This window comes from Odocoileus virginianus, chromosome X (genome assembly GCF_023699985.2).
Source record: "Odocoileus virginianus isolate 20LAN1187 ecotype Illinois chromosome X, Ovbor_1.2, whole genome shotgun sequence".
NCBI classification, from domain to species: Eukaryota; Metazoa; Chordata; class Mammalia; order Artiodactyla; family Cervidae; genus Odocoileus; species Odocoileus virginianus.
The window spans coordinates 32,564,295-32,576,969 of NC_069708.1; positions in this window are offsets into that span (position 1 = coordinate 32,564,295).

Consider the following 12,675-nt stretch of genomic DNA (forward strand, 5'->3'; position numbering starts at 1 on the left):
TCCTCCTGCCACTTGGGGATCTCTGGCCTTCTTGCTTGTTATCCTCTCAACCTCGAGGGACCCAACATTCTGAGTGCATACTAGGATTTTTTTTAATTGGAGATCTCACACTTGCTGATAACCAATCTTACTAAAAAAACATAACAATTAAAATAGTATTTATTAACATAAAGACAAACATTCAGGCAAATGGGGTAGAATACAGAGCTCACAAATAAGCCCCCATAAGTATTGGCAAATGATTTAAAAATATGTATTTGGCTGTGCTGGGTCTTAGTTGGGGCATTTGGGATCTTTTGATGCAGCCCACAGATTCTAGAGTGTGAGTGCTTCTGTAGTTACAGTATACAGGCTTACTTGCTCTGTGGCATGTGAGATCTTAGTTCCAAAATGAGGGATGAAACTCACATGCTCTGCATTGTAAGGTAGATTCTTAAGCACTGCACCACCAGGGAAGTCCCTCAAATGAGTTTTTGACAAGGGAGTCAGACCATTTAATGAGGATAGATAATTCAACAATTTGCTTTGGGAAAATTGAGCATCCATATACAAGACAATGAATTTGGACCTTTATTTTTTACCTTACAAAATTTTTCTCAAAGTGAATCAAAGAACAAAATAAAAATAAGACCCAAATCTTTAAAGCTCTAAGTAGAAAATATTAGGAACAAGCTTCCTGACATTGATTTTACAATAATTTTTATGTAAGACATCAAAAGCAAAGGCATAATTTTTTAAATAGATAAGCTGTATTTCATCAAAATTAAGAACAGACACAAAAATCAAGTGAGGAAAAGAACAAAACTGGAACTGGAAATTGAAAAACTCATACTTCTCAATTTCAAACTAACTGCAAAGATACAGAAATCAAGCCTATGTGGTATTAATATAATTATGAGCACATAGATCAATGGGATAGAATTTAGAACCCAGAAATTAAGAATAATGATTTTTTTCAACAATAATACCAGGACAACTGGATATCCACATGTATATGATAAAATCTGCCCTCCTTGGTTTATACACAGAAATTAACTCTACCTGGTTCACAAATATAAATGCAAGGGTTAAAGTATAAAGCTTCTAGAGTAAAACATAGCTTAAAATATTCTTGATATTAGAAATACCAATTATTACTTAAATATGACACAAAAATCACAGACAACAAAGGTAAAAATAGACTAAATAAAAATCTGAACTTTCTGTGTTTCAAAGCACACAATGTATAAACTAAAAAGGCAATTCACAGGATGGGAAAATATTTGAAAATAATATATATGATAAGGGATTAACATCCAGAATATATAATTAACTCCTACTCAACTGCAAAAATAAAACAACACACTTTTTAAAAAATTGTAAAACATTTGAATAATTTTTTTCCAAGTAACATATGCATGCATGCTAAGTTGCTTCAGTCATGTCCCACTCTTTGCAACCTTATGGACTGTAGCCTGCCAGCCTCGTCTGTCCACAGGATTCTCCAGCCAAGAATACTGACATGGATTGTCACGCCCTCTTCTGGGAGATCTTGCTGATCCACAGATTGAACCTGCATCTCTTAAGTCTCTTGCATTGGCAGATGGGTTCTTTACCATTAGTGCCACCTGGGAAGCCTATACAAAGGATCAAATAAGTACATGAAGAGACGTTCATTACCACTAACCATTCAGTTCAGTTCAGTTCAGTTCAGTCGCTCAGTCATGTCCAACTCTGTGAAACCCCATGGACTGCAGCACACTAGGCTTCCCTGTCCATCACCAACACCTGGAGCTTGCTCAAACTCATGTCCATCGAGTCGGTGATGCCACCCAACCATCTTATCCTCTGTCATCCCTGTCTCCTCCTGCCTTCATCTTTCTCAGCATCACGGTCTTTTCCAATGAGTCGGTTCTTTGCACCAGGTGGCCAAAGTACTGGAGCTTCAGCTTCAGCATCAGTCCTTCCAATGAATATTTAAGACTGATTTCCTTTAGGATTGACTGGTTTGATCTCCTTGCTGTCCAAGGGACTCTCAAGCGTCTTCTCCAATGCAAGAGCTCAGAAGTATCAATTCTTCGAGCTCAGCTTTCTGTATGGTCCAACTCTCACATCTATACATGACTGCTGGAAAAAACATCTTTGACTAGATGGACCATTGTCTGCAAAGTAAAGTCTCTGCTTTTTAACATGCTGTCTAGGTCGGTCATAGCTTTTCTTCCAAGAAGCAAGTGTCTTTTAATTTCATGACTAAAGTCACAATCTGCAGTGATTTGGGAGACCAAGAAAATAGTCTGTCACTGTTTCCATTGTTTCCCCCTCTATTTGCCATAAAGTGATGGGACTGGATGCTATGATCTTAGTTTTTTTAATGTTGAGTTTTAAGCCAACTTTTTCACTCTCCTCTTTCACCTAGAGGCTTTTTAGTTCTTCTTTGCTTTCTTCCATAAGGATGGTATCATCTGCACATCTGAGGTTACTGATACTTCTCCCAGCGATCTTGATTCCAGCTTGTGCTTCATCCAGCTCAACATTTCACATGATGTACTCTGCATATATGTTAAATAAGCAGGGTGACAATATACAGGCTTGACTTACTCCTTTCTCAATTTAGTACCAGTCTGTTGTGTCATGTCCAGTTATAACTGCTGCTTCTTGACCTGCATACAAATTTGGGCAGGTAAGGTGGTCTGCTATTCCCAACTCTTGAAGAATTTTCCAGTTTGTTGTGATCCACACAGTCAAAGGCTTTGGTGTAGTCAATAAAACAGAAGTATATATTTTTCTGGAACTCTCTTGCTTTTTCTATGATCCAATGGATGTTGGCAATTTGATCTCTGGTTCCTTTGACTTTTCTAAATCCATCTTGAACAACTGGAACTTCATGGTTCACATACTATCGAAGCCTGTCTTAGACAATTTTGAGCATTACTTTGCTAGCATGTGAGATGAGTACAATTGTGTGGTAGTTTGAATATTCTTTGGTATTGCCTTTCTTTAGGATTTGAATGAAAACTGACCTTTTCCAGTCCTGTGGCCACTGCTGAAATTTCCAAATTTGCTGGCGTATTGAGTTCAGCACTTTCACAGCATCTTCTTTTAGGATTTGAAGTAACTCAACTGGAATTCCATCACCTCCACTAGCTTCGTTCATAGTGATGCTTCCTAAGGCCCGTTTGACTTTGCATTCCAGGATGTCTGGCTCTAGGTGATTGATCACACCATAGTGGTTATCCGGGTCATGAATATCTTTTTTTTTTTTTTACTAGATTTTGTATACTGAAGCCCCTCACAAATCATTAGGAAGATGCAAATCAAAATGACAAGGAGATGCCATCTCACAACCATTAAGAAGGCTGCTATCAAACCAAACAGAAAATAGTAAGTGTTGACAAAAATGTGAAGGTACTGGAATTCTTGTGCTCCCATAATTGGACTGTAAATGGTGCAGCCATTTTGTAAAACTGTATAATGATTTCTCAAGAAATTAAAAATAGTTACCATGGGTCCCAATGATTTCATTGCTGGTTATATAACTAAATGAATTGAAAGCAGGGACTTGAAGAGATATTTGTAAACTCATGTTCATAGCTGCATCACTTACAGTAGCCAAAAAGTGGAAGCAACCCAAGCGTTCATAAACAAATAAATAGCTAAATAAGGTGTGGTAATATAAGTACAATGGGGTGTTACTTAGCTTAAAAAAAAGGAAATTCTGACAAATGCTACAACATGAATGAACATTAGGGACATTATGGGAAGTGAAATAAGCTTGTCACAAAAGGAGGCATACTCTGATTCCACTTATATAATTATCTAGAGTAGTGAAATTAATAGAGACAGAAACTAGAAGAGTGGTTTTCAGGGACTGAAGGAGGGAAGAATGGGGAGTTATTGCTTAATATTTATAGCATTTCAGCTGTACAAGATGAAAAATTCTGAAGATGGATGGTACTGATGGTATCATTAGTAGGCAGTAGGGAGGCATTTATTTCAGTGACTGTAAAGTGAAAGTGAAAGTGAAAGTTGCTCAGTTGTATCCCACTCTTTGCAACCCCAAGGACTATACAGTCTATGGAATTCTCTAGGCCAGAATACTGGAGTGGATAGCGTTTCCCTTCTCCAGAGCATCTTCCCAACCCAGGGATCAAACCCAGGTCTCCTGCATTGTAGGATAATTCTTTACCAATTGAACTATGAGGGAAGCCCCTCATACAGTGACTGAACTGTATACTTAAAATGGTTAAGATATTAAGTTTTATGCCATGTGTACTTTACCAGAACATGATAAAAACCTTCAAGGTCATGAAAAACAGAAATACTAGAAAATTGCCAAATAGGATGGGAGACTAAGAGAACATAATGAGTAAATGCAATATGGTTCACTGGAATGGATCCTAGAACAGAAAAGGGATATCAGTACGAATACTGGTGAAATCTGAATAATGTATGGTCTTTTGCTAATTATGTGGAATCAATGTTACCTATTATTTTGAGAAGTGTATCATAGTTATGACAACATTAATGGAAAATGAATATAATATATCTAGGAACTATGTACTATATCTGCAACTTTCCTCTATCTGTAAATTGATTTTGAAATTAGAAGTTTGTCTTGTTTTGTTGTTGTTATTGTTTAGTCACTCAGTCATGTCTAAGTCTTTGCAACCCATGTCCGACCCATGGACTGTAGCCCACCAGAGTCCTCCATTCATTGGATTTCTCAGGCAAGAATACTGGAGTGGGCTGTCATTTTCTTCTCCAGGGCATCTTCCCTATCCAGGGATCAAATGTGCATCTCCTGCATTGTCATGGATTCTTTACCACTAAGCCACCAGGGAAGCCAGAAGTTTTCCTACAAATTATTTTTAAAAACATACAAAAAAGTCTGTTCTGTATGTCTGTGTACAGAACAGACTTTTGTACTCCGTGGGAGAAGGCGAGGGTGGGATGTTTCGAGAGAACAGCATCGAAACATGTATATTATTAAGGGTGAAACAGATCACCAGCCCAGGTTGGATGCATGAGACAAATGCTCGGGGCTGGTGCACTGGGAAGACCCAGAGGGATCGGGTGGAGAGGGAGGTGGGAGGAGGGTTCAGGATGGGGAACATATGTAAATCCATGGCTGATTCATGTCAATGTATGCCAAAAGCCACTACAATATTGTAAAGTAATTAGCCTCCAACTAATAAAAATAAATGAAAAAATATATTTAATAGATATATTTAATATATGTCTATATATGTTAAAATTCAACAGCAATTTCATCTGGAATTTAACTGGAATTTCATCACCTACACTGGCTTTCTTTGTAGTGATTCTTCCTAAGGCCCACTTGACTTTGCATTCCAGGATGTCTGGCTCTAGGTGAGTGATCACACCATCGTGGATTTCTCAGCCACACTTAGACATAATTTCTTGTACATGATGTCTTCTTACTGGCTAACCACATCAAATATCAGAGAGTTCAAGAAGGTATTGAAGAAAAATCCATCAGAATGTAAAAGGTTGTTGCTGAACGATAAGACACCAGGATTCTTGGCCTCCAGAGGAGACGAATTCAATCCGGGGCCAGAGACGAGGCTGGATCACTCAGAGCTTTTGCGTAATAAAGTTCTATTAAAGTATAAAGGAGATAGAGAAAGCTTCTGACATAGGCATCAGAAGGGGGCAGAAAGAGTACCCCCCCCCCCCGCTAGTCTTCAGGTGGATGTTATATAGTCACTCACAGTCTGCTGGTGAAAAGAAAGGAATGTCTTAAAATTCAGAATGGCACCAGATAATTCACCCCAGGCCATAAAACGATTGACTTGAATCTTTTAGAAGGCCAGATTACCATTCAAATAGTTTTGTTTACATAGATTAGGGGAACAATATCTGAGTAGAGCATACCAGTTTGTCAAGTAGGTTGAGCCATTTGGCAGAACCAACTTGAAGACAGTCAGGGCTACATTAACATAGCTTAAGACAAACATTTCCATAAGAGAAATATATTGGTTAACTCAAGGTTTGAGAATAGTTAGCTTCGGGTGAAACCAGGTGTCATGGTAACAAAACATTTTAAGAGAAACCTACTTTTAAATTTGTATAGAGAAGGAAAAAATATCGCTAGTTTGTCTCCTCCTGCCTCTTAAGAGAGATAAAAATGTCTGGCACTTGCAGCCTTTTCCCTCCATTTGGAGACCCCTGGCCTTCCTGCCTGTTACCCTCTCAAATGTGTGATTATGATGCATTTGACAACCTTTAATAAATCAATTTTAGTACAGGAGAGGTAGTGGAAACCAGATATAAGGGATTTGATTTGTGGAATGAGCATAGAGTAGGTTATTGGCATAAGGAAAATGCAATTATTCAAGTGAGGAAGGTAAAAGGTTAGTATATAGTTAACCTTTCAAACTTTGAAGAAAGACTAAACTGATCTCAAATACAGTCTATTAATCCTGAGGCCCATTAACTGACTTCTTTGAATGTCAATTTCCTCAGGAGTAAAATGAAAACTCCTGTCTTGCAGTATTGTTGTGAGGATTATACATAATGGATGTAAAAAATTTTATATATCAATATTAGGTATTTATTCATTCAAGGAATTGAGATAGAAGTTATGATTCAATAGAGGCTAGTGCTGTAAGAGGGGATAGTCAAAATTATTTGACCCAGTAGCTATTATTATTACCATCAGGAGTGGTACTTACATTTTTAGGGGGATTACATACTTCTTTCAGAATTTGATAAAGGCTTTGAATTCTCTTCTAGAAAATTTCACATACACACAAACTTTTACAAGTAATTTCAATGGCTTCACTGGTCCCATGAAGGTTAAAAACAATAATTTACATGTATTGAATGTTTACTATATGTCAGATACTACTATCAGTTCTTCATATACATGAACCTGTGCTCTTTTTAAAATGAAGAAATAGGTTCATACAGGTTAATAAAGTTGCCTAAGGTCACACAACTAGTATGTAGGAGGGCTAGGAATCAAACCCAAACCACTCTATTATGTTGCTTTATAAATTCATATGCTGAAATGCCATAGGCAAAATGATATTATTTGCAGAACAATTTTCAATAGTGAGAAATTATAGACTACTAAATAACCAGTGGAAAATAATTAAATAAATTATTAAATAGTCAAATTTTCAAAAATTATTGGTACCTCTATTTTTACAGATAAACATTTATATCTAAGATAATTTACTAAGTGGAAAATCAAAATGCAGATGAATGTATGTAGTATACTACTTTCTAGTATAAAAACTAGAGAGCAAACATATGTGTGTGCTTGCATGTGCTTAGAGTGTCTGTGAAAGCATAGATAAGTACCTAAATATGGTGGTTGCCTCTAAAAGAGGGAAGTTGAGTAAATCTGATCACAGTCTGCATTGTATTCTAGCACCACATGTATGCATCTCTAACCTTCTAAATTAGGATTCAAATTACTTAAGAGCAAGGACTTGTCTTATTTATCACTGAATCCACCCAAACATATCCTAGAATAAGATCTTGAATTCAAATGAATAAAGGAAAATAAAGACAGAGGAGAAAGCAAAGAGTATACCAAAGGTACATTTGAAGGCAGCCAAAAAGGATCTACAGGGAACATATCACTTTCACATTAATGTTAGAATAATGTAATATAATATACCATTATTCCCAGCATGAAATATTGTTTAACTATATCTATAGTTATTTAATCATGATATTTTGACTAAATTTTTAAACAGTGCCCTACATGGTTACTTATGAAACATGATTTGAAACATGGATTCATAAGGTGTGCTTTGTGGATCCTTGAGGGTATTAAGATTTTTAGTGGGCCCTCAAGATCAAAACTATTTTTATAACAATACTAAAACAGTTTTTACTTTTCCATTGTATTTATATTTGCACTGATGGTACAAAAGCTATGGAGGGTAAAACTTCTGATGCCTTAATATAAATCAAGGCAGTTGTATAAAAGTATACAAGTATTCTTCATTGCCATACATTTATGTGTAAAGAAAGGAGTTTCTCTTAAGAATGTCCTTAATGCAGCAGTAAAACTAATTTTATTAAATCTTGACCAATGAGTACGAATGTTTTAATATTTTATTAGAGTATATTTGCTTTACACTGCTGTGTCAGCTTCCGCTATACAGCAAAGTGAATCAGCCATAGGTGTACACATATCCCCATTTTGTAAAAAATTTCTCTCCCAGTTAGGTCTCCACAGAGCACCAAGTTGAGTTCCCTGTGCTAAACTATAGGTTCTCATTAGTCATCTATTTTATACATAGTAGTGTATATGTGTCACTTCCAGTCTCCCAGTTCATTGCACTTCCCCTTACCCCTTGGTATCCATACATTTGTTCTCTATGTCTGTGTTTCTATTTCTGCTTTGCAAATAAGATCATCTTTACCTTTTTTTCTCAATTCCACATATATGAGTTAATATGCAATATTCGTCTTTCTCTTTCTGACTTGCTTTACTTTGTATGACAGTCTCTAGATCCATCTATGACTCTGTAAATGACACAATAACATTCCTTTATATGGTCAAGTAATATTCTATTGTATATATATACCACATCTTCTTTATCCATTCCTCTGTTTCTGGGTATTTAGGTTGCTTCCATGTCCTGGCTACTGTAAACAGTGTTGCAGTGAACACTGGGGTGTATGTGTCTTGAGTTATGGTTTTCTCTGGGTATATGCTCAGGGGTGGGATTACTGGATGGATAAAAGTATTTTAATGTTTTGTGTAAAAAAAATAGGGAGTATATACAATGCATTTCTGCCACACATCGAAGTGTAATTGTTGTCTCAAAGAAAAACACTTGCAAATTATTTAAGGTTTGTGCTGAACTAGACACTCTTGCACAGAACATCCTTTTTACTTGAAACAAGGATGGAAAGAAGATTATGGTTATTCAAATTTGAGTATGTGGCAGACATTTCTTAGAAATGATCAAAATAAACCTGTCATTTCAAGGAAAAACAACTGACAAATGTTTGTTGCCAATGTTAAAACTTAATTTTCAAGTAAATTAGGAATTTGGACAACTTGCACCCATCATGCTATCCTTGATGGTTTCCTATTACTTATAGACTTTATGATGAAACCAGTGGTGATGGTAACAAATGTGAAGAATTTTTGATTCTGTATAGTAAATTGTATCAACAGTAGCATAACTCAATGAACCAATATGTTCCAATGCAAGTTGTTACAAATAATGCACAGGTAAATGATCCATTCAAAATACAAGTTATATCAATTAATTTTATTAAAATAGAATAGGGAAAGTTCCTTGATGGGCTTTCAGAATTCACATTTCAATTATCTTGTAAAAGATTCAGTCTGTTCAGTTCAGTCGCTCAGTCGTGTCCGACTCTTTGCAACCCCATGAATCGCAGCACGCCATGCCTCCCTGTCCATCACAAACTCCCGGAGTCTACTCAAACTCATACCCATCAAGTCGGTGATGACATCCAGCCATCTCATCCTCTGGCATCCCCTTCTCCTCCTGCCCCCAACCCCTCCCAGCATCAGGGTCTTTTCCAATGAGTCAACTCTTCTCATGAAGTGGCCAAAGTACTGGAGTTTCAGGTTCAGCATCAGTCCTTCCAATGAACACCCAGGACTGATCTCCTTCAGGATGGACTAGTTGGATCTCCTTGCAGTCCAAGGGACTCTCAAGAGTTTTCTCCAACACCACACTTCAAAAGCATCAATTTTTCAGCACTCAGCTTTCTTCACAGTCCAACTCTCACATCCAGGCATGGCCACTGGAAAAACCGTAGCCTTGACCAGACGGACCTTTGTTGGCAAAGTAACGTCTCTGCTTTTTAATATGCTATTTAGGCTGGTCATAACTTTCCTTCCAAGGAGTAAGCGTCTTTTAATTTCATGGCTGCAATCACCATCTGCGGTGATTTTGGAGCCCAAAGATTACTACTAGTTTATTTTTGATGTTGTTACAAAGAATAGTGCTTGTGTTAACTTGTTTCAGTCATGTCTTAATCTTTACAACCATATGGACCTTAGCCCACCAGGCTCCTGCATTGGCAAGCAGGTTCATTACTGCTGAACCACTGAGAAAGCCCTCTTACCAAAAATATGTACAATTAAATAAAAATATTATTAAAATGCTCACCCTTTTTCATCTCATCCATATGAGATCATATGTTTTCTCCTAAATTCCAACCAAAACAATATATCACAACAGATTGAATGAAAAAATAAAGATATTAGAGTCCAGATATCTTCTGTTAAGGAGGTTTGCAAAAATGTAAAACATTGTCACTCTTCTCACTATTCATTTTTGCAAATCAGTTCTATCTCACAAAATATGTGTTATTTCTGTTGACATACAATTTTCATTATTTTAAGTGGATTAATAAACTAAAATTTTTATTAAAGTATAGTTGAATTACAATATTGTGTTGTTTTCAAATTTACACAAAGCAATTATATTTAGATTATATTCCATTATAGGTTATTGCAAGATATTGAATATATTTCTCTGTGCTATGCAGAAAATCCTGTTGCTCATCTATTTTACATATAGTAGTTTGTATCTGTTGGTCCCATACCCCAGAGGATTCCCAGGTGGTGCTAGTGGCAAAGAACCTGCCTGCCAGTGCAGGAGACACAAGAGACACAGGTTCAATCCCTGGGTCAGGAAGATCTCCTGGAGAAAGGCATGGCAACCCACTTCAGTATTCTTGCCTGGAGAATCCCATGGACAGAGCAGCCTGGTGGGCTACAGTCCATAGGGTTGCAAAGAGTTGGACATGACTGAAGCGACTTAACATGCACACAGTCCTATACTCATGATTTGCTCCTCCCCACACCATCTCCCCTTTGATAACCATAAGCTTGTTTTCTATGCTATCAATTTTTAATGTCTAGTATGGGAAATATTGATAGTGTTGGAACAAATAGACTGCCATATATTTTTCCAGCAAACATGGGTTTATCAAGATCAACAGAGAATTGCAATTTGGGGTCTATAAACATGATGAGCCAAATGTAAGTCCCTACACAGAAAGGGAAGGAGAGTGTTTTATAGAGAGGAAAAGGAAGCTGGGAGGGTGATAATAAACAAAGAGTCTGTGGCTTTTCATTCACTGAATACTTGCTAGGAAAGAAGAGGAATCTTTCTGGGGTCAATCATAGTTGTAGAGTTTGAGAGCTCCACCTTCTGGACTCCCAACTCGAATTTAGGCTTTTGTTTATTACTTACAATAGATACAACCCATATAAGCAAAAACTTTTTGGGGATTCTAAATGACTTTTAAGAGTGTAAAGGGGTCTGAGAGAAAAAGCTTGAGAATTGATTATTTGGGGAATTTAATTTAATTGCTGATTTGAAGAACCTTGCCACTTATCAATGCCTGAAATTTCAGACGCTTGGAATCCACTCCCGTGTGTTTGCAGTGTCCAAATACTAAAAAAACATCCTGTTTTGCTGTTAAAGACCTAATCACATCAAATTATTTTGTGACAGCAGGATCCCAGAGAGTCTAGAAAGGCACCGTATCCTTGGAGAGAAAGCTGAACAAAAAGGCCAGAAAAGGAAGGTAAGGCACAAATATAGCCTTCACTTATTCTACCCCTTTTCTAGTGAAATATATAAAGTTAGTAAGCCTCATAGCAAGGAGCCCAAAATAAGAAACCTAGAGAAGAAATACCTTTTCTCATCCCTTGGCTTTTTGCCCATTGTTCATAACTTCGACTATATAAAAACAAAATAGATAATCAAGAATTTCAGAAAAGCTAATTTATGTTAATTCACAACGTGTATATACAACAAGCCAGTTAGCTGAAGGAACCTTCTTTTTATGGAAATTTTCTGAAATATATTTCTTCAGAAATTCGCATCCTGTGAGACTAACCATTTCCCTTTTCAGGATTGTAGGTTCCTCAGAGAGGGTCTCAAAAAGTTGTCTTATGCTTATATATGTCTTCAAAGCAAGCCTCTGGGGTTCAGGGAAATTAATTCCACTTCCAGTTGCAAAGTAAGTTCTTCCCATTGGAGAGAAATATTTTAGTGTATGAATCAAAAAAAGTTTTCGTGAAAAATATGCAAAAACTAAACCCGTTCGGAGACTTATTTATTCCTACTTGTGAAGATTCATTTCCTCTTTCATTTTTACTGATTACAGTTTTGTGTTCTTTTAAGAAAACAAGGTCTTTTGAAATTACTCTTTATCTTCATTCTTACTGTCACTGCCTTAATCAATGCTCTTATTATTAATACCTTAAATTTAAATTATCGGTATTTCCTCCATTAGGGCTCTCCACCTCCTGTTTCATCTTTTCCCCAATGCATTCTGTGCAACTTTGTCTCAGCAATCCTTCAGGGAGTGGTGGTAAAGAGGTTGGGCTTTGGAGTCAAACATACTCGGATCTGAATCTTACCTCTCCAACTTATTTGTTGTATGACATTAAGGAAGTTAACTTCTCTGTGCTTCAATTTATTTATGGCTAAGACAGGACATAATATTAGTCCCTACTCCTTAGGAGTATTCTGAGAATTAAGTAAGATGATGCATGCAAATTGCTTAGAATGGTGACCAGTACACAGAAAGTACAAACACTAAATAAGAGTTTTTAATCTCCCTCTCTCAACTCTGTTTAAAAGCATTCACTGATTTCTTTTATCCTATGGCTTCTATGCTCTTAAGTTCTTCTTTGTATGGTTTCAC